At 42.7% G+C, this 23,601-nt stretch overlaps 2 long non-coding RNA genes across 17 annotated transcripts in view; both read left to right on the forward strand.

Moving 5' to 3' along the window:
- Positions 1-23,601, forward strand: part of LOC109370191 (uncharacterized) — a 206,398-nt gene that overhangs the window by 103,015 nt on the left and 79,782 nt on the right. The window lies entirely within an intron of this gene.
- On the forward strand, positions 14,091-15,288 carry LOC146543220 (uncharacterized). The gene is made up of 2 exons (XR_014886898.1): positions 14,091-14,366; positions 15,055-15,288. It is a non-coding gene; the product is annotated as an uncharacterized LOC146543220 (long non-coding RNA).

Raw genomic sequence — 23,601 nt, forward strand, 5'->3', positions numbered from 1 at the left:
AAAATATGTAAGGATAGGTATTTAAGTGTTTGTGAATGATTTTATTCATTAGCAATGAGTTACTTAAGGCAAATGTAGTGGATGTGCACATGGTTCCTTGGCCCTTTTGAACCTGATTGGAATTGCCATGCGTTTCCTTCTAGCAACGAGGCTGTAAAACTTCCTGTTCTGATGCATGCACAGATAGAAGAGACCAAACCCAGGAAACCCAGGCTGCTTTACTGCTGCCACAGACTTGATAATGCAGCTGTCTGATGGATTGTATTCAGTATTGTTTGGGAAAACTTATTTGCCCCCAGATTGGAAAAGATGTTTTGGGTTGTAGATTTTAGAACTGTCTGACAGCACACCCAGCTACTGTTTCTATAAGCATTAGAATCAGCAAGACTCAGTTTGAAGAAGTAACTTACTGGATAAACCCAGCCTATTAAATGTCTGTTACCCATGATGGGGTTCTGGAGATGGGAATAAAACCTGGATTGTTTTGTACAAAGTAAGGTAGGTGCCCGTTTCTTAGAGTAAAAGCTGTTGGGCTACTCACGGCTTGTTACCTGTTAGTTAAAATGTATTGAGTGGAAGGTTGAAGTAGATGAAAGCATATGTTTTACCTGGAGTAATGAAAAGCATTGGGGAAATGACTTGTAGTGAATAATCTATTCATGAAACTTCCTTTTTTTGTTCATAAATTTGTTGCAAGCAGACTGCAGTAGTGCAGAATGCATTTGTAATTATTCTTGTAATTTCTGTGAATAACTTTCCATAAGGAGCTCACTGCTAAGTTGAATGCATGTGTTTTTATAATTTGAGCAATTTTGATGGGCTCACCTGTGTCACCAGAGATCCTGCTGCTGATCAGAGAAACGAAACTCATGGTGCAGGGCTCTTTATTCAAACCCCAGCTAATTCCCTCTGGCACTTTGCCAACGTGCTGTATATAGATGGTACTTTATCTGGGGGCCAGGCAGGGGTCGGCAGAGCAGAAGTAATTAAACTTGATGCATGGGAGGTGGAACTTCTGGCAGGAATCCTCAGTAAATAAAGGAGAAAGCAAGAGAGCAGCACCAGGTGTGACTGCACAGCCTCAGTGCGGCTGCCTGCTGGGAGTGCAGAAGCACCATGCAGCGAGATCTCAGCCTGGGTGAGAAGGAGGAGGCTGCTGGAGAGGCAGTGCTCCATCCCTTAAATAGTGGAATCTGTCACTGTCCTGTAAAGCACGACTATCTGCAAACACAGCTCTTAGCAGTATGTTCATCTAGGCTTTGGATGGTGTAAAGTAAGGGAAGGGGTCAGCAAGCTGCAGGGTGGGCCCAGCAATCTGAAATGAAGGGCACTGAGACCTCTGGTGCTGTCCTGGGAGAAAAAGTCAGCTCTGAGCTCCTGCTGGGTGCTGAGGATGCAGGGCCTGGGAGTGCTGCCCGTGCACAACACGGTGCTGCAGGCACAACAGCTGGCAGCAGTTGTGCTGTATGGAGGAACTGTGTTTCTTGATGCCTGTTTGATTTCTGCTTCCTCTGGCAGAATGAAAACGTCACCTGGCACATCTCTGTGGGAGAGTTGTTGCCTGTTGCCCCAGCTGGTGAAAGGGGGAAAGGATAGCAAAGCAGTCCTTAACCTCTGTGGATGTGAGAGCACATTACCCCAGCCCTGTGTGTACGACAGCCGATGGAGCACAGACTGCCACTCACTTCAGCATGAGCTTAAGTGGTTTGCAAGATCAATGTCTTAGAGGCCAAATTTTGCATTTAAAAGAAAATATCAGAAAATGTCAGAATGCTCTTTCAGTTGGCTTGGCTTTTTGTTCCCTTGTGATAATGTGTGTACAGTCTCTTATATGTGGAACGCTGCCATATAACATTGCTTACAGCTCTTTCTGTGTAATATTTAATAATAACCCTGTCAATACTGCTGGAGAGATGTATGCTTTGCTTTCCTGGAGACATTTAGAGAGTACTCAGCAGTAAGCAATGTTTCCATTATCAACATTTGTCCAAAAATGCTCTGTCTGTAGTGCGTAGAATTGTCTCTAAAAATACATTTATTGCTATAACTATCCTTTCTATAGTTCATTTGTTAAGCTAAGTAATAACACGTTATTAACTTCGTGTAAGCAGCTACAATTCCTTTACACTCTTCCTCCTTATGATCTCTCCTTCTCCCCCTTAAATGTCCGTTTTTGAGAACTGTGTCAGAATGAGTCTCAGTGACACGCTGGTAGCAGTTCTGTTCTAAGGTTTTGTTTTCCACAAGTCTCTAGCTGTAAGTATTACCAAGGAAGATGAGACAGCATAAAACAAAAGCCTTCCCTGAAAGACTGTAGGGATTACTCCTTCCTTTGAAATTCAAACCTCTAGAAAGCATTAATGCTATATGAAGAACTTGTCTGTATTCCAAAACAGAAATTAATTTCTAAGAGAAATGTCACCTTTGAGACAGACAGGACTGCTGTGGAAATTCTCTGCAATGTTTGATACTTTGTTTTAGTAACGAATATAAACCTACAGAACAGATCCTCAGCTATCATGCAGGAAAACGACAGGCATCTTGTGCTTGTAGAACACCTGGGGGCCGTACTGGGTGGATAGCTCAGGAGTTTCAGAAGTCATGTGGTAGAAATCTTTCCTCTGCAACAAAGGGCAAATGAATGGTACAAGGGACAGAGGAAGCTTTTGTATTCTAATAAAGCTCGTCTGACAGTCAGAATCCTTCCCATCAGTGGAGCTAAAGCAATTTTTTTCCCCACTATTGCCTATGTCTGTGGAAATACAAAAACCAAACTGCCTTGGCTACGGTGGACTAAGGAGTTATTTTTGATGCAATTGAGAGCTTACGTGGGGCTGCTTTCCCTGGGTGTGTGAGCTTTGGCTGGCTGGAGAGCGACTAAGTCGTGTGCGTGTTTATTTCTTCGGTACTATTTCCTACCAAAGATGTCAGCGGCAAAAATATTATTTAAATATAAGCTTTGAGATTTCAGACCTCTTGGTGAGAAGGCAGGGTATATATGTCCGTGTGCTGCATGTTGAGAAGGCAGATGGGTGCTGTGGAATGGTGCTGCAGGCATCACAGCAATCACTGATATATTCTCTGTGCTCCCCGAAGAGATGGATCTGCCTTACAAAGCTGTGTGATGCCTCTGTTGCAGCCCAGGCTCCACCAAGCTGTCCCTTCTGTGGTGCAGCTGCTGAAACCTTTTGTAGAACGCGAAATGTCTCAGACTGACTCTTGCTTTGAGCTTATAAGGATTTCTGGATTAGAGATTGTTGTAGGCTTTTTCCCTTTCCCTCTTCCCCTACTCCTTCCTATTTGAATCGTGCTTGTTACTCGTTTGATTGCAGATGCAATGAGTGGTCCTTCCGATGTTCCAAAATGAGATACATGGAAGAGGCAAGTTCTTAGCTCCTGGTGCTTTCAGAGTAGGGTACATGACAATGTGAACAAGTATGCAGGTGCTTCTGAGGCAGCTCATGGAAATGGAAGTGCTTTAACCAAGAGCACAGGTGTAGCACGGGCCCTGGGGAGTGACAAAGGTTCCATAAGCCTGTAAAGCATCAGTCCCAATCAGTTTTTCTTATTTTCACTGGTGTTCCATTTTTGAGAATGACAGAAATTGCTTGACACAGACTTGGTTCAGTTTTGAGGATTTCTGTATGATCACTTTTGTTTAACAAATATCAGAGACGCTACTTGAAATGGTAATTATGCTGTGAATTTCAAAGGGGTTAGGGACTGCCTGGAAGTCAAATGGAGCTGGGAGCTCAAACCCTCTGGCAAAATCTCAGTTCTCTTGTCCATCATTAAAATTGACCTGCAAATAGCTTAAGGGCAAATGGAAGGCAAATTAAGCCTTTCTCTTACATATTAAAATCCAAATGCATTCTTCAAGAAGGTGGCAGTGGGGCTGAAAGGAGATGTTGGGTACCACAGGATAGAAAAGCTTTGGGGAGAAAGAGAAGTGAGATGGGGACTATGCCATTACCAAACCACGTGGAATACATCCCACGAGGCCAAAAAGGAGTCTCATTGAGGAGCACTTAAGAGGACTTTGTGCCCCGCAGGAGGGAGGGCCCTGCGGGAGCTGTTGGAGATGTTCAGATGCTTCCCCTGCTCTCAGAAAATGAAAGCTTTGGTTTTCCCCAGGAAACAGTAATCTCAGGGTGAGAGAGACATATGTGAACACTGTGTGTTTTAATATCCTCTTTCTGCTGTGCCCTGTTCCTACTGGGAGGATAAACTATTTTGAGCATAAGCAGATTTTCTGATTACGGTGCATAGCGGGAGGAGCAGCGTGCACCAAGCGTGGGCAGGCCAGGAACATGCAGGGAGCCGTAGAATGTGGTCCGGGAGAGGTCAAAGGACCAAAGTTTGGCACAGCAGAGAAGGGAGGAGAGCTGAGCACGGAGCTGAGCACTTCTCTCTCCCAGGAAACAGCAGGTTGGAAGCCAGGCCTGCTGGGGAGTCCGCTTCAGTGGGGCTCACAGGTAGAAGCGCTGCTCCCCTCCAGCCCTGGCAGCAACACGGCTTTCCACTCCTTGGTTCTAAAACTGGGCTGTTGAAAATTACCCTTTTTAAGTAGAGGAATGCATTTCAAAGATAATAGAGCTGTTTATTTTAATAGCTCACAGTGATATTTTACAAATTAGCTTGGAAGATGATTAACACAAGCCACTGTTATTGCTTTTTTTTTTTTTTTTTTCAGAAAGAGATCCCAATACAAAGGGGAAGGAAAGTATTGTATCTTTATTTTTTTTATGCTGACATCAATAATAGAGCTATGAACTATGTATGGACTATAACACTTCAGATAATATCTGTATTAAACTAGTTATTGTGCAGTAGTTCTGTGCCATTTGATTTTAGGGCAAAAAATATTTATTCTAGTAGAAGAAACGCAAATGGCGTGTCTTAAAGGGCTGCTACTTGTTTATGTGTTATGATCCAATTACTTAAGAAACTGCTAAGTCTAACTGTTAGTACAGTATGCTGAGACTTTTCAGTGCAACCAGAAACATTCCTACAAACCACCCCGCAAACGCTTTCCTGAACTCGCCTTTCCTCCCTTCCACATCAGGAAGGAGCTGTGAGGGTTGGCTGGGGGCTTATTTGCCTCATGTTGTATGGCAGATGTGCAGCTTGAAACTCTCAGGAGTCTTCTGGTTTGTCCTGCACATCTAGACTTGCACAACACGAATGTCTGCCATGATGGGCTGCAGAAAAAGCATTCAGACCGTCCGGTGATGGATGAATTCCACTAACCGTGTGCTGTAAGGAAGACGGGGATGCAAGCAATGAAACAGCAGTTGCTGTGAGTCGCTACAAAGGCATTTCAGAAGCAAAACATTCTTGAACTTTGGCTGAAATGTTTGTGATTTCTCCCTCTTTAAGCAGAATTCTCTATTTGAATCTCAGACATAGGAAGAAAAGAGAATATGCCAGTGGTGGTACACTTGTGTTCAAGTAAGATTTGAACTGTTGTGGAAATTAAGGAAATAAAATATAGGGTGACTGCCATGCTGTGACACTCTTTAAAGTGTGCCCCTCTGTGATGGCAGGTTAGCAAATCCAAACAAACCCATGAGATCTGTATTATTCCCAGTTGGGGTGGTCTGAGAACTGATTCAGTGTGACAGGTGGGCTTACAGCTCTGCAGCATGTGCTTAATGCAACGGCATCTCAATGCATAGATTATAAATATGTAACTGTTAATGATTAGGTTGGAGAAATTGAAGAGAGCTGGGGGGGTTTAGTGTCTTGAACTGATGCTCTAGCCCACAGGCCATAATTAAGTATGGAGTATGGCCCTCATCCAAATGATACCCATGCCCTAGCATCAACTTCTGTGAAGTCAGTCAAATACAACACCATATTTCTCATACCAAACAGTTGTGAGAAATTATGCATTGCTTTTCCTTGAGGTATCTGTCATTTGTGTGGCTGAAACATACCTTTTATACACAGTCAGCATCATAATCAACTTTCATTAAGACTAATGCCAATTTCTGATTTACTACAAAGAGTATTTCGATTAAATTTAGCATTTTGAATAGGACATGATAATTATCTGGTGTTGACATTCCATTTTGTAGGCCTGAAGTTTACAAACAAATCCTGTATCTTTGTTAGGAGCATTAGCAATTGAAATACTCTCCTAAATCATTCTCTCTGTAAATGGTAAATCTCTGCAATCAATCTTCCTTTTCTTTAAAAATAAATTTAGGAGGAATTTGCATAATTGGCCATGCTTGATAAAAGTGATGTATAATGTTGTCTTTTAAATGCACTGCTACCTGGAATCATGATGAAGTGTCAACATGCGGGAGGTAAATATAAAACAAGCAGTTAGTAAGGGATGCAGCTGATCTCATGAGGTGAGAAATGGCATCTGGTAGTGTCATAATTTGAAGAGGCTTTACAGCATGTCGTAGGGCTTTCACCAGGAAGGATAAGGGAAGAATGGACAGAACTCAATTGCATCAAAGAGCTTTCATTTGCACTGAGCTCGGGAGTGAAATTTACCCTGGAAAGTGCTTTTAAAACATGGTGAGGGTGATGCAAGTGAGTGTCTGCACTTCTCTTTGAAAGTACGTGAAGCTCATTGTACGTAGTGTATTTAGTGTGAGCTAATGAGTTTCTCAGTAATAACAAAGATGGCAGAAATTGTTTTATTTTTTTAATGTAAACTTTAATATTAATTTTTTCCCTGAACTGAAAGGAGACCCAACTCCTCTATTACCCTCAGAGATGCGTAGTCTAAGCTAAATGGAGAAATGGGTCAGTTTTACTTTCCTGCAGTGGTGCAAAGTGCTTTAATGTCACAGGGCTGCTCTGCCATAATCCAAGACCATGCACTTGCTCACCCTGGGGCTCTACAGAGTACTGCACATGTGCGTGCAGCCAACGGGGCAGCTGAGTCAGATGGTGATGTGGAAACGATCTGGGCAGCCCACCTGTGGTGTCTCTAGCTTCTCTTTCTGACTTGCAACTTCTGTGCTTGCCTGTCTTTTCCTACCTTGTGGCTCTGGAAATAGAGTGATGCCTGCTCTCCAGCATCCTGTAAGCTTGGTGTGATGGATGTCTTGTGAGCCCATCTTTGCAGGTAACTGCAACATGCCTTGGGCTTTTACAGTAAAAACAGATGTTGGTATACTTAAGAATCTGTGTTTGTCCTCTCTAAACAGTGATGTCTGCTATACTGAATGCTGTTTTTATTCCAGTAATTCCTTCTGAGAGCAGAACAAAAATATCTCCCAGCACCCTGATCATTTAGTAAATTGTGACTCTTGTCCTGACTAATGCTATACAGTATCCTCAGCTGTCAGTTGTTAAGGAAAAGTTAAAATAAGGCTGTTAGTGTGATGAGAACTGACACTGAACGTTGGACTCTGCTGCATGTGGGTTCATCAGAGTGAGGATCTTGCATTGCAGAAGGAATATGAAGTACCCGATTTCTGTTTTGGCATATGAGTGCCAGGGACTCTGACTGCATTGTGAGTAGAGTTCATGCTGGATGAGGAGCTCATTACTACTATAAGAAACATAAAAAAAACTTCCTAATGAAACCAAAGGATGATCATAAAACATTCTACGCAAGCCAACAATGTTTTCTTTTGTTTTGTTTTTGAACCATGACTGTGCCATTAAAAACAGACTTAATTCAGCTGCTTTTTCTTGTTGAAAGAATTAAGCATGCCTATTTTGTATTCTAATTCCAATTCTTTCTTTATATTCAATTTACTGTGCTTTCCATGGCCATGACACATCAAAGAATCAAGTTTATTAGATTTCAGTTTTTTAACACAATACATTGTAAGAAGTAACTTAATCTGCTTCTGTACTGTATATAAAACGTTGTGGAACATCACTGCTCCATCAGAGTGAATGCTGGCACATATTGCACAGAGCTGCAGCGAGTTTATGAAGTGCTGCATGTGCGTGGGGTTGGTAGTGAAGAGGGGAAGGGCAGGGAGAGTAGAAAAACCTGTAGTGAGGTGGTGGGCACAGCCTGCTGGAACGAGGGCTGCTATTTTAACTGCCTTTTTTCTGTTTCTTGCATGTATGCAGCATTGATATGAAGGTGGAAGGTGTGGAAGTCTAAAGATTCTTTTCTGGAGCCTTGGCTAAGGAGTTTGTCATTTCTTACTGTTTGTGTTTTTGTTTTTTTTTTCCACCAAGCCCTTTCTCTCTGTTCCCTTTGTAAAGAAATGATCCACAAGAAGTTTTCCACCAGAAAGTGAATTTTGGTTTCTGCTGAAACAGTGTGCAAAACCTTCCTGACTTAGATGCACATAAGCTTATTTTTCTCTCAAAGTGGTAGCTGAGTAAACTGGTGATGTCAACAGACTACAGGGAGGGGAGGTCAGCAGCACTGTTCTGCGTCGGCGATGGATTCATTTTGCAGCTCTCCTACCATCCTCTGGGGGAACAGGACCTGAGAGAAGGGGTTACTTAGGTGGGCAGAAGTTGTGCAGTCTTATTGATCAGTAATTTCATTAGCTCTATAGATAGAAACACTGGCTTCACTGAGAATCTGTTTCACTTTCTGTGGCTGCTAACATAACAGATTTGAGGGAAAGACTTACGGAGAAGAGAAGTAATTAGTAGTATTGACGGAGATGCCAGCTTTCACAATTTATTATATTTTTTTCATCTCTCCTAGTGGCTCTGACTTGCTGTCCAGGATAACCTCCTGATCAGTGTTTTTTTGTTCTGGTCATCATATTATTTCTGTAGGCAGCTGCACTGCACTTTCATTTCTTAGATGAAGAACAAAACAAAGAAGAACAAAACAAAGAAATATTGCCTGCCATGGCCTGTGCTCACCAGGCAGAGCTATGCCAGTCCATGGTGGCCATAGAGGTGATGATGACACTGTATCTAAACTCAGTGTTTTCCAAAGAGGTGGGAAAGCACAGCCTTCTTAATGACCTCTATTCAGTGTAGAAGTGCTGTCAGATCAATGTGCATCTACGCTTAGTGTAAGAATGCAGCTGCATTGATTCTGGATTACAGCTAAACTGTAAATAATCTAATATGGTTGCTTGCTGTTCTTTGGTATTTTGAGCAAACAGGTTTTTTAAAGGGATATTTTCTGTACCTTTGGACCTTCAGAACAATGTTTTGGTTTGTTGTTTTTTTGTTTTGTTTTGCTTCACCCATCTGTTCCTGTGTATATAAAATATGTAAAGGCTTTCTTTACCAGTTATCTGCAGTATACATACGCTATGAGCACATTAATTTTTTAGATGTTTTTTCTTTACATATTTACTTCCTGATGCTGCTGGGATTGACTTTATTTATTAAACGAATGTATGTGCATATCCTGGTGCTGACTCCTACTGACTTCAAAGGAACGTCCTCTGAATGGAGGAAACTTGCTGCACCAGCCCCTTGTTACATTCAGTTATCCTTGCAGCAGGTCAAAGCAAAATGAAGCGAGGCATTTATTTTAGAGGAAGGACTTTGTATTTTAGGTTTAATTGAAACCAGTACTAAATTCTCTGATTTTAGGTGGCTATTAGCAATGTGAAAAATTATTTTCTGCATAAAATACAATGAAATGTGTGTTGGGATTTAGAAGTTCGAATGACTACTGCAGTTGCTGTTAATTATTGATATCCTTGATGAATCGCAAGCTCCTTGACTTCCTTCTTCTGACAGATTGCGTATGTCTCGGTGTTTCTTCTCTCCTGCACACGCCAAGTTGGATAGGAAGACGACCCTTCAGATCCCAGTCAGAGGTGATGTCAAGACTTAAAAGTAGTGGAGACAGAAGTAGCGTGCTTACGTGCCAGTTCATCAGACTGGTACTGCTGATTATCTGCTAGTGATAATTCTTCATTGGGTATAGGTTTGGTTAAGCAAGACGGGCTCCCAAGATTGGGACTTTTGCCACAAATGGAATAATGAGTTCCATTGTAGCTGAAATGACCTTAATTGCAAGCAGTGACATTGAATACTGATCCCTGTTTGAGGGAGCTCAGAAGCACAGCAGGAGCCGTCTCTGAGTCCTTCTCTAGGAACACAGGACGTTTGGTTCTGCTCTCGGGGGCCACACCTCGCAATCCCCCCCCTCCAAGGAGCCCTGTCTGTCAAACAAGCCACTCATCACTAATCTCACTTAGGCTTTAATAAAGCCTATGACCCAAAGTCCTTCAATTCAGTTATGCAGTGCCCCACACACTTAATTAAGGAGGGGGCGCTTAAAAGCCACCGGTGTTTAATTCTGTAACCTCCTTCATCTCACCTCCCAGCCTCTTGTTGATGCTGAGGCCATGGTTGCAGTGTGGGTTAAGCAGTCAGCAGAGATAATTGAAGGGCTGAGTGATGTGCTGGGGGTGTGCACGTGTGTGTGTGCACAGGTACATGTGCTGGGGGGGGTGCACGTGTGTGTGTGCACAGGTACGTGTGCTGGGGGTGCACAGGTACGTGTGCTGGGGGTGCACAGGTACGTGTGCTGGGGGGGTGCACGTGTGCTGGGGGTGCACAGGTACGTGTGCTGGGGCCGAGCGCCTCGAGTGTCTGTGGCTGAGAAACAGCAGCAGTGTTACTGCGGCACAGGAGAGCTGCTGAGTGCTTGAAGGACAAAACCGTGGAGGAGGGTTTTAGTTTTGGGTTCTTTGCAGAACCCCACCTCCCTCATTGTCTAAGAAACAATTATTTTCAATTAAAGGACAGATTGCCTAAACTTGGCTCTTAGAGAGTGTCAGTACCTCACACCTCTGCCTGTGACTGTGGAGTGGAAAAAGCTGTCATGGCAAATGGGAAACTTGTGATTCCTTCTCTAAAGAGTTTAGAGCTGTATCTTTTTCCATACCTCTTAGAAGGGTAAAACCATAGGCACTAAGGCTGCTCTGGTTGTGCTGCGTCGTTCTGACCGTTGGAAAGCTGTTCCCTGCAGTCCTTCTCTAGCGCTTGCTTTCAGAAGTTTCAGATGGCTCAGCCAATTTCCCGGTTTCTGTGATTAAACTGAACTCCTCAACCAATATTCTGCGTGTGTTGAAGCTTTCCTTGAATTTCTGGCTGAGCAGCAGAATGAAGTTATGATTCTCACATATTAAAAATACTGCATTTCCATTACGATTTGCAATCCCAGAACTCCTGTTGAAATCATGTCTTCTCCCTCCTTTTTTTTTTTTTCTCTTTTATTAAAGATGCGTGAGGGGTTTTTACTGATGTTGTCCCAAGTTAATTATATTCATATATTTATATTCATAAATCAGTTTCAAAAACTGTGCCTGAAAACTTAAGTTCAGCATTTGAACTCTGGTAGAACTGTTAGTTTCAAATGAGCAAGAGGGGCTGTGGAACAACCTGGCAAACATGAAGCAGCTCAGTTGCCACTTGTCAGACCTCAGATTTAATGAGCTGCTCACGTGCTTTCTCTCTTGAATAACAGTGCTGCCAAAAAGTGTGTCTTTCTTTCCAAGTCGTTTGGGAAAGGTAGAGAGTTATGAGCGGAGTGCAACCGGGCAGCCTCAGAACTGGTGTTCTATCTGTCTCAGATGCTGGGAAAAGTGTTTATTTTCAGCACAGGCTGGTTCTTCCTATAAAGCAAAGTGTGAAGCTCTGCTACGTGGAGGGAAAATATCTGCATATTGTGGGGGGTTTGAAAAGGGCAGAATCCCATGGGATGAATGAGTGGGTAAAATCCAACCACATCAAACGTATGTTAAAAAAAAAACACATGTGCACAAAAAAAAGCAAAAATTCAGTTTACTTTTTTAAAGCCTAAATCACTGTAGTCACCAGGGAGGCTACATTCAACCAAAAAATAATAGTGTCATCTCCCTGGAGATGCAGCACTACGACAGCTGGAACAAGCTCAGTGTTATCCTGGTGATATGACTGGCACTTCTGAGGTACAGCTCTCTCTGCTTAGGATGATCAAAATGTGATAAAGTATGTGGTCAGAGCCAGTGAATCTCCCTGCCTTTCATCCCTGTGACAGTCCTTGAAGACAGAAACGCCAAAGAGAAAAGGCAGGAGGGGTCAATGGTGTCCCAAAAGCCATCCTGCCCTCCTGGGAGCCGCCCCTCCTGCACGGCTGTGTTACCTGCTGACTTCATGGGGGGGTTTGGAGCTGATCCAGAACTTAGTGCTGTGATGGGAGCCTTTCTATTGACTTAGAGGCTGGCAACTAGCAGCAATCTCAGTAATAAAATGAATAATGGTCCATAGGAGGGGGAAACCCATTGTTCTGTTGTGTTTCTGTTCAGTTACTTAATTACGTGTTTTTAGTGATTTCACACAAAAGAACTTGTGATGCTTGCAACCTTAGCTTTTAGAAAACTACCTAGGACCTAAACATTAGAGGCTTTGATATTGTGTTTTTCATGATAGAATCCATTTCCTATATGAAATACTGCCCTGTGCCCAGCTCCAGCAATCCAGTTCTGCTGTGAACTCTGGGGCAGCTGAGCTTTAGGAATGCAAGAAAATGTTGGCCAAAGCTCCAGAAGCAGGGGTAACTGTCCTCTTTGGAGTACAGCAGATCCACACAGTTCTCCTTTTCCCTCAAGGACAGAAAATATGATCGTATGGAAAATAGATGCTCTTTTACGGCAGCTGCACCTGGTTAGCCTCTGCTGGGCAAAGGCCAGAGCAGTAACAGGGAGCAAAGGGCCGGGGATCAAACAGCTTGTTGTATTTTCTGCTCGGTGTCTCATCAGTCAGTGTACGAGGGATCTAGATTTATGGCTCCTTACTCAAAGTTCAGGGTTGTTTGGATGAGGCAGGGAGGGTGAGATGCTGATCTCTGACACGTCTGAAGTAACTCTGCTGGAAGGAATGCTGCTGCCATGGGAGCGGGATGCAGCTGCATCAGGTGCTCTGGAAACACACAGTGTGCTGGCGAGCTGATCGTTGTGTCTGAAACCAGCCTGCTCCAAAGACAAGGTTCATAAGTGGGAGCAGAACGAGGGGCACGGGTTAAGAAATGCATTGGTATTTCGTGCTTTATATTCTGGGCCTGTTAGTCCATGGGGAAAAAACAAGGTATGTGCTGTATTTTTACCCTGAAAGCAGTCTACGTGGAGGGGAATATTCCAGGAGCAAATGGAAAGCTCATGCTGCATAATGCTGAGTTTCCCTCTGACTTTATTGCCTTTATTCTGCTGCAGCTACAGAAAATTCATTTAAACTATGAAACTTCTTTGGCGTGGATTCTTTGTATTGATGAAACAGAGCTGGCTTTCTCTGGAGAGCCAGAATGTTATTAAAGCACTTAACCTAGCATTGCTGTGGCTATCAATTATACCCTTCATTTACACTCTACAAGGCTGAAGGCTCATTTGAAGTTCAAGAGGTTTTTTTAATGAGATGTTAATTGAGTACACCTGCAGTTGGCTAAAATTTTCATGGACAATTAAGTGTGATTTTTTTTTTTCCCCTTCCCAAATTCTTTGTTTTTCCTAGCTTCTCATGCTGCATTTCAGTTAGTGTCTAGTATAAATATATGAACTTTAAATATACATCAACTAGAAGAGTAATCGATGCTTGTGATTTGTGACTGCTTCTCTGTGCTTATTGTCTAAGCTTCCGTCTGTTCTTTTTGCATGAAGTGGAAGAATCAAGTTCTGTGCCTCATAATTTGATTAAGCTGGAAACCATTTGCACTCACACCACTGAATCACCTTATAAACAAAGATTCAAATCTTGACAGGCCATCTTTGTCCTTCAGCACCCAGAAGGAACTTCTGAATTCCTCTGTATTCCTCCCAAGGAGGCTTGGTACCTCTCGAGATACGGGGTGAGATTCAGGCTGTACCAAAAGCGTGGCTCTTGTTGTTTTCTTTAAAGATACTGTAATGGAGCCAACAGAATGGACAGAGAGTTACTATCCAAGAGTCCACAGAACTAACTGCTAAAACATCCATTTCTTTGTTAGGTTAATGAGTTCTGAGTGCCTATGCAGTCGAGTTTTACTGCTGGTAAGACCACGTGCCTTGCTTACCAAGAAGGGTGGTCGGTCACTGATGTGCTTCAGAAAAGCTTGAACTGCACACACACTCCCTCTGTCGTCTCTAAAAGGTCATCAATTTCTACAGGTTTTCATTAGAATTGTGCTCCTGAAAAATACCTGCTTGTTATTAAGAAATAGCATGTAATTTAGAAAGGCTAAGAACTGGTCAGAGTATGGAGATGAAAGCACCAGGACCACAAATTAGTGAAGGCTGACAGAAACTAAACATGTTCAGATAGAAAAGAAGCTGCAGTTGAGCAGAGAGAGGCTCACTCAGCACTAGGTCATGTAACTGTGGTGAGCCATTCATCACTTGAAGTTGAGTCTGGATAATTTTTTTGAGGGGTGGAGGCGGAGAGAAGGGAAGAAATACGATTTAGTCAACCATACAACATTTCTACGTATGCATTAGGTAGGTGCTTAATTGCTCCTGATTTCAGCTTCAAAGCATTGCCGTAACCCGTGTAATTTTGCTGATGAAAGCTTTTATATTTGTTGGTCAAACGGGTTCCAACTTCAGTGCTCCAGCGTGAGGTTTTAGCAGTTGTTGACAAAAAGGGTAGGCAGGTTTGTTGGCCATAGCAATTCTTCCTTACTTCAAACTACAGCAATCAGTACAGAATTTCTGGTGCTTTGTAGTGCTTAATCTGCAGCAGGGGAATTTGTTAGAGCAAAACCAAGTGATCTAAGAAGAGTAAAGGAGAATTTTTTTTTTTTTTTTAACTTTTATATATCTCCAGGTTTTGCATAACATGAGCTTGTTTCACATACAAAGCACTTCATGCTGAGGGCTCTTGGGTCGCCCTCAGTAAGCACAATACTTAAAAGATAAAAGGCACATTGGGGAATAGAAAGTTTATAATGGGTTTGAGTGGGCAGTACCAGAGACAGAGAACTGCAGATAAAGCTGAACAGCAGTTTTGGTCAACCTTGGTTGGTTGTTTTTTTTTTTGTTTGTTTGTTTTTTGACTTGAACTTGCGAATGTTCAGAGGAGAAATGGAAAAACAAACATTTTAGGCAATAAACACTGTAGCAGTCTGTTAAGTACATCCTACCTTAGCTTGAAGAAGGCTGAAACCCATGTCATTGTGCTTTTCAGGCAAGTGCTGTAACCTGCAGGATAGCCAAAGCAGGCAGAGGCACATGCACAGCTCTTCTCCCCAGTGGAACAATTCTCCTTCACGTGCAGCAATTGAAGAGCACTGAGCTGGGAAGCAGAGGGCAGTGACTTTCTAACTGGGCACTGGGGCTGTGTGCTGTGCTGCATCCTCACCTCTCCTGTCTGAAGGTCCAGATGGTCTTGGGAATGTGGGATGTCCATCTGCTTCCCAGGTTAATGCTTTGGGAACTGGGTGTCGTGGGAGGGACGCAGCCTGGCTGTGCTCATTAGCCCTTGGTTTGCATTAAAACTTCTCATTTCAGAGAGATTTTTTTTCTTTGAGCCCTGCAAACCTGAATGTTTTGCTTAATGTTTGGACTGGATGGCAAGCAAAGTTTCAGTGGTTTGCAGTCCTGCTTTCTGTATTGCTGGCTCTGGTGAGTGAGTGTGAAAACTTGTGCAGAAAAATGGAGGAAAAAAATCTGCTCCCAAACAAGTGGATGCCTTCTTTTGCTTTTAGTCAGTCGTTTCTGACCTGCAGTCTATGGACATCCTTGGTTTTCTCAATTGCTTCAGAGGGGTTCAGGAAAAGCAAGTATGTGTGCAAAGTCTGCAGATATGAATGTTCCACGCTCTCACTGGAACATTTTTTAGGGTCCATAAATCAAAAGATTGAAAATTCCTTCTCCAAACATACTAAGCATACAGCAATTTTCCACAAGAAGAGACTAAAGTGATTTGTTACAATGCAAACTAATTTTAGCACCGCCGTCTCTTGTGTATCTGCTGCAGGCTCCCTGTGCCCCCAGAGCAGCCAGTTTGCAGAGCAGAAACGTACACACGGCTCTGAGGAAAGGTTTGCTCGTTTATATTCACGAGGCTCTGAACCCACGGTGCAGAACTGCATCGGGCTCCAGTCTGTGCTGCACCTCAGTGGTGTGCGGGCCAGAAAGCTGAGTCTGCCAGGAGAGAGCATTTCAAGCTCTGGCAGGAATTATCCACTAATAAATTGGAGGAAGGCTTTAAAAAGGCTCCAAAGAGGCAGGTGCTCAAACCCAAATCTTCGCACTCTTTTCACCCGAATGGCTGCTTAACCTGAAGTCTTGTCAATAACCAAACACAGGGCTGAATGCTGCTCTTGTCCAGCTCTGCAAATCTACTACATGACTTTGAATAGGCACCAAGATAAAACCAAGGAAATGATCTTATCTTAGGAGGGGGCTGTATGTTGAGCAGAAAAGAGCAACTTAAAATTAAAGGGTGTTTAACAAAACCTCCCAAATTGCACGGAAGTTCAAAATCTCAGAAAAATTTCTGCCAAATGTATTCAAGAGGATTTGGGAGTAGGAGCACTTGGAAAGACAAAAGCCCACCATACTCTAGAAAAAAACATTTTTGTTGCTCTTGAATGCTTATTAATGCAGACACTGTGGGCAAGTTATGTGATCTGCATGAACCAGATCTTTTTCAACTGACTTTGCGAAAGAGAAGATGAAGGCCCTTTGGGCTGGATCAGAAGTAAACAGAAGTGCAGCGGAAGGTTTCCTTAAAGGCAGTGGCCCATAGATTGTGTCCTTTAAGGTCAATGGATGGTTCTGTAATTGGCAAAGTATTCCTCCTGTTCATGTGGTCAGTGCTATGCTTAGTGTCTCCTGGTTCTGCTTTTGCCAGTAGTGACGTTCCTGTAGATTTTAGCTGGGCTAAGATTGTGTCTTTGTGCATAGTGAGTTGCTTATGACCATTTCTAGCAATTACTGAAAATGGAAAGCTGACATTTTTATCTATTGACTTCAAACAATTATATCATTATTTTTTTTTCTTTAAATGAAACTATATGGAGTGTTATTTTGACCTACTGCTTCCCCCTCTGTTCTTCCCATTCCTGTTCTGTTGATGGTCTACCTGGCACTCTCCCCTGCAGCCAGTGAAGGAAACTTCTGTCAGAAGGAAACTAACTGTAAGGACTGGTTAAAAATATTGTAGGTTCACATTTTGCTTTATACAGAAGAATGAGCAACCAGCAAAAGATGACGATAACTTTTTGGTTTTGTGGGTTTGAGACAGCCACCGAGATGGTTGTACCTCTTGATTTCCTTTCTTTCAATTAATTTCTACCTATTACTGTGATAGAACAAGCTGTCACGAGGAAGCTTCTCTTTATTCCCTGTCCTTATCTTGGTTTTGCTAAATTCAGTGAGTTGCAGAGTGGAGAAACGAGAAATTGAAATTGCAGTGCTGCTGAAATTTCACCAGAAGTGGAGAACAACTTAGTAACTCAAGAGTAGGTTCAATGGAGAATGCTTGGCTCCTTTGACCGGAGCAACGTAGTCAACTTAATGTAGCCATTCTTCTAAATTAATTTTAAATAGCATTTGTATTAATGATGATCATTATGTATTATTGAGAAATCATTTATCCCTTCAATATTTCCTAGCTACATCATGATTTTCATAGTTGAAGTGTGCTTGGTGGTGATGATTACCAGCCTGAACAAAGAGATCATCAGAACAGGCCACGTCTTCAATAAGACCTGAGCAATAAGAGAAGTCTGTCTTGCTCACTTCTTTGATTATAATCAGCATCACCGAATATTGAGATCTGGATGCTGTGTGCCATGTCAGTCTTTATTTCACGTGGAAAAGTTTACTTGTGTTGTCTTGATCCGTCCCCTCTCACACTGAAGGGGGCATGGTTCACACCAGGAAACAGTGACAGAAGTCTCTATTTTATTGTTAACTGCTTCTAAACTAAACTTTCTCGGCACTGAAGACAAATCTGTGCTAACTTGGCTTAGCCTTAAAGCTATTTGTCTTTCACTCCTGGTAAGCATCTGCTGGTGCCAAAAAGAAACCAAAAGGAGGGTTTGCAACACGTCCATACTTTTCCAAAGTGGTTCTACTCAGTCAAGCTAGAGGCCAGGAGAAAGGCTGTCCTTAGCTTGCCACCACAGGGTTGGTCCAAACCAAGCTAACCTTGAAGCAAAGCTCTTGTTGGCTCCGTTCAGATCTTCCTTTTTTCTTCTGAGAGTGGTTTAGTTTTATTAAAAAAAGGTGCTTTGAGGTTTGTTCTCATTCTCCAGGTGAGTTAACGTTTGGAAACATTGTTTATTTAATTGCAGTTGAGCTCCCAAGGAAGGTCACTATGGCCAAGACTTTGTAGGGCTATTAGTGAACATCAGCTTTAAACTTTTCCACTTGTAGTCTTGCAAATCTCAGCCATTGCCTGTGCTGCATAACGCTGCCTGTATTAACAGAACTCAGTTCCCTCTCTGTGAGCAGCACTGCTGTGCATGCATTGGTGAAGTTGTACAGTCTATACTGGTGGGTCATTTGCTTACAAATGTTCCTTTAAGAGTTTGCTAAACTCTGTTCCTAAGCTGCTTCATCAGGTTAATTCCTGAAAAGGAAACGCATGAAAGGTTTAAGGTTAGTATGTGTTTGTATTCAACCCTGCTATAGATCTAATTTCAGCTCTTACGTGCATCTGAGCGTAGGTAGCATGCACAGCAAAGCAGTTGTTCTTACAGGCCACCTCCTGACCTTGAAATCTGGAAGTCTCTGGAGAACATGTTAGCTTCCATCCCATGAACCGACAGGTCAAGCATTTTGATGACATGGAAAGAAATGGGCAAAGCAAGCAAAGCAAGGTTGGGGAGGTGGAAATCCAGCCCGTTTGTGTAAGAACAACCCTTCTTTTTACCTACTGAAAGCAGTGCTCTTTCCAGCCGTGCTGTTTATTTGTAATGCTCAAAGAAATCTGTACTCTTCCTCACTCCTGAAAAGTGATTTAACTCTATTTAAGGCATTAACCCTTTTCTTTTGAGAATTTCTGAACCCTCGTGGCAGCTGCTTTTTCTCATTTCAGCTATTAGAATTGTATAATTTTTATTGGTTGCATGGCAACAGATAATCCCTTTGTTCTGTTTTGTTTAAACAGATGCTAGAACTCTGCCTGTCATAATAAGTAAAAGCACTTCCCTCAGGCTTTCTTGAAAATTGAGAGAGAATTTGGTGCTTGAATTAACTTTGCTTCTGGAAGTCGGAACTTCTGGCTGTGGTAAGCAGCAGACCTGTCATCTGCTGAAATAGTTGTGCTTAAAACACGCGTTGATGCAACAACCAAATGCGCTTCGGGCCGCTTACCTGAAAGGATCACTCCTGTAGACTAGGGCTAAGATTTGCAATTCAAAGACTGTAGCTCTTTGACTAGAAGGAAGGACTTGTTCTGCAGAGAAGCAGAAAACCGAGACCAGAACTGCTGGAATTCGAGGTATTTTTCATAAACTTTAATAAGCTGTAATCTCACTGATGTCTAATGAACCTGACGAAGAGCACAAATCGACAGTGGCATGATGAGGCCACAGCTCTGCTTTTGATTTCTCTTGGATTGCTGTGATTTCATTGATGCCTGGGAAGTTTCTCCTGAATCTCTTCAGCTGCAATAAGATGAGAAGCAGGCTGCAGGAGTTTTGCAAAGAGCCAGCATGAATGCTTCAGTGGCCAATATTACCTGCTCTAAAATGGATGAGGGTGTCATTGCATCAGAGCTTTGCGTGACAAATGCATTTTGAGGGCAGCCCTGGAGACAAAGGGAAGAGACCTGCAGTGCATCTATCACAGTAGAGTTGTTTTAAACACTTTAGAAGTTCATTTTGCCACCTTTGAACATTACCATAAGGAATAAACCTCAGCACTTTTTTTTTCTCTTTTTTTTTTTTAAATAGAATGAACACTGACATGGCACAGCCAGGCATCCAGGCTTTCTAAAGAAGATAAATGAACCTGCAGAGATCTACTTAGACTTTACTGTAGCCCTATACAATGTACAGGCTGGAGTCCTGTGAAGCATGAGAGGAGTGACTAGAATGTGTGCAGTAGTCACAGACCCAAAATGCACCGTAACAGCCCCCCGAGGGGATGCTGTGAGAACTGGATAGCCTGAACATCAGCATGTCTCTGAGGGAAACCCTCCCTGGTCACTTCTGTGGGGCCACAGGATTTTATTCCTGTATTAGAACTGGAGCTGAAAAGAGGGAGTCTTTTTTTCTAGTTGTTACGTAGACACCAACACAGTCAGGAGATCTGGTAGGCCATGAAGAAATCTTGTCTTCCCTGGCTTTACTCTAAATACAGAGCAATTTCTACAGCAAGTGGAAGGTGTGAGAGGGGCCACGAGGATGCTTTTCTACGTGAGGCTGGAAGTGTGGATGAGATATGCTAAAGGCTTTTTCTACCTTCAGAAATGTAGTATTTGTTTCTCTGTGGTAGCTTTTAAAGGTAAAATACCACTCAACTGTTCAGATGATGTCCATCCTGCACCGAGCACAGCTTAACACCAAATCTGATTTGAAAACTCTCTCCACTTCCAAATCCTTTGCTTACCATTAAGAAATGATGACACCACTCCCATTCTGTAAATAAGAAGTCCTGCTGTGACTCATTATGAGTGCTGCCTGCCTTGCAACAGCCACCACCTGGGTCTTTTACTGGCACACACATTTTCCTGTCTGGCCTTGTGAAACATTCTGCTTAAGCAATGAGTTGCCTTTTTCTTTTTTAATTCTGTGGTCCAGAGCCACTGCATTAAGCTGTGTTTCAAAATGAGAAATAGAGTAGTGAATTTCTCTGTAACTTTCCTAGCTTAAATTTATACTGAGTGCAAAGAGATTGGGGAAAATGCCCTGCTTTGCAGTATCAGCTATTTGCAGAAGTGTTCTTGCTGGGTGAAGGTTGTGTAGTCCCAGAGGCTGATCCTGTATACGCCAGTATAAATCTGGAAAGGTTTCCCTGGCATCAGAGGAGTCATTTCAAGTTTGCATAGCTGTAAGTGAGATTATTGTCTAACTGATGAAGTGCTTTGCAGAGGAAAATCTGCTCTTCCCATTCTGGTGGGAACGTAGATGAGCATAGAAGTGTGGCTTTCTACTTTGGAAGCCTTCAGCTGCTGTTAGCAGAAATGATGCTAGAGGGAAACTATTCAGTTCTTCCACATGCAGGTATTTTATTGTCCAGTCAGCTTGAAAAAGGTGTAACCATTTCTCCTAAGGAGAAGATTCCTATGTCAGCCTTGGCTCTCTTTGTATGCCCCTAATGTTAGCGTACCATCTGATTTGCTAGGCTTATTGCTTCCTCTGTACTGTGGCACTCCCAGCAAGTCCTCCTCTAATTCCTTTGCCACATGAGCCATGTTTAAGAAACATATCTTGGAAGCATCCAGAAATTCATACAGGCTCAAGCACCATCTGCACCATCTGCCTCTCCTTTCCTGCTGTGTCAGTGGGGATTTAGGGTGTCAACCTGACGCTGACTCTGTGCCTCTCAGCTGCATAGTACTCCATGGGAAGTAATAAAGGAACCCCCATTTCACAGCCATAAAATTATCTGAAGTTATCAGGTACATAAAAAAGAGCTGATTTATTCTGATGTGAAAGCATTGTTAATTGAGTCATGCAGGAGAATGAACACTAAGCAACGAATGCTGTCTGACATCAGCAATTATTTTATTGATGCCTCTACATTTCAATCAAATGCAGCTCTTTCTTGGCAGGTGGTATTTAGCAATGATGGAAAAATTGTAGCTTTGAGGAGAGGGTCGGTGAGGGTCTCCAGTGAATGGTGGAATATTTCCATTAGCATTGGATTTTCTGAATACAGTATGAGTTGCAAAACCAAGTTAACTCCGCCTGGAGAGCTGTGTGATTCTTTTCTGAGGAGCTCTCAGCTGATGCAATCTTACTGATCAAATCCTCGGAAAACAGGTTCTGTTCAAAATGAATGTGATTGGATCCATTGGCATGATCTTTATTAATTTGCAGTCGGCTTTATGTTTATTCCTCAGAAATGCTAACAAACCTATGCTGCAGTCAGTGTTTTTCTTTCTTTTATGGCATAATATAATGGCTGACATAACGTTACAGTTCAAAGCAAAGGCTTCTAGGAAGAGCTTTGTCATACCTTAAGATCCAAATATCAATCTGACTTGAACTCTGGCAGATATTCATATTTACTTGACCTGAAGAGAAGACGGCCTATCTTTCAAGAGGAGCTGAAATCAGATGAGTGGAACGTGTGCTGAGCTAATGAGTGTGAAGGCTTCATGGGCATGAAGGCTCTAATTCAAAAAGATAGCTGTAACACTGTAGTAGTGAAGGGTGGATGCTGTCAGCCTTCCTCATGGCAGCGTTACAAAATCATGGATATATACAATCCTTAGAGTTGGAAGAGACCCTGAAAGCTCATCTATTCCAACTCCCCTGCAATGAACAGGGACTCCACAGCTCCATCAGTGCTCAGAGCCTGGCCCTGCCTGGCCTTGGACGTCTGCAGGCACAGAGCACATCACCTCTCTGTGCAACCTGTGCCAGTGCCTCACCGTCCTTGGTGTGAGAGCCTTTTTTCTTATATCCAAATAAGCATTTCTGTAGACATGTCATAAAATGGCTTATACCAGTATGCGTATGGCAGTGAATGTGTAAGCAACTTCCATGAGCCAACGCTGTACTTGTATGTTCAGTGGCAGAGTACATCCTCACGCTGCTTGAGCTGAAGCTGCTGCAAAGCCTTTGGCTCTTGCCTCGTGCCCGTAGTAAATGTTGGCTGTCACTGCCTGAGCCTGTGTGAATGGCAAAATCACATTTCTCTGTGCAGTCTTAAAATAGATAACTGAAGGTGATCGAAATAGTTTGACATCTCCATTTAACACTCGTGTGCCATTATTTTTAACCACTCTCTTTATATTAGCTGTCTCAGAAAGCTGTATTGCTCTAGGGAAAATAGGGCTCTTGCAGAACGTCCCTGCTCGTAACGCAGAAGCAGATTTCAGAGCTCATGGAGGTTTTTTTTTCCTGTTAAGCCCATATTCTAACCTTTTAAAATTTGATAGCTCTTCTTTGAACTTTCCCAAATGCATTTTTTGATCTATGGGTGCCAAAAGCAGAACAGAATGCGGGGAGCAGCTCTAGCAGTGCCAGATGCAGGGGTGGTACGGCCGCAGCTCATCTCGTTACCTCCAAGGGGCACATCAGGTTTTTATGGTCGGTGTCTCACTGGGGGTCATGCTGCACCAAAACCTTTCTGAGGAGGTTCTCCTAGATTGACTTCTGCCTTTGTCAGTGGGGGCTTTTGTTTCTTACTGCGTGTGCAGACTCAAAATTGTTCACATTAAAATAGCGTGGTGTTTGCTTGTGCCTCATTTACTAGGTGACATAGAAAGCTCTTTGCGTGGGATTCCTTCTCTTCCTATTGCAGCTATATATTCTTATAGGGTCTTTGCTAATAACTTTTAAATATAGCATCGTCATTAATGTGACTGATTAAAAAAAAATAATAGTAAACAGATGAGAACAGTCATTGCTGGGATCTATAAGAAAAGCAATTATGTGAAGGCACTTTTCTGCGTGGTTTCAGGTCTACTATGTAGCAGGGACTCTAACCTTTTAATATGAGACATGCTCGGTTTCATGAAGCTTTCAAGTACTAGTAAATATGAAGTAAGATTGCAGATTTGCAGCAGACCATGCATTTTACACAAGAACTACTGCTTGCACCA

This window comes from Meleagris gallopavo, chromosome 16, assembly GCF_905368555.1.
Source record: "Meleagris gallopavo chromosome 16, MGAL_WU_HG_1.1, whole genome shotgun sequence".
NCBI classification, from domain to species: domain Eukaryota; kingdom Metazoa; phylum Chordata; class Aves; order Galliformes; family Phasianidae; genus Meleagris; species Meleagris gallopavo.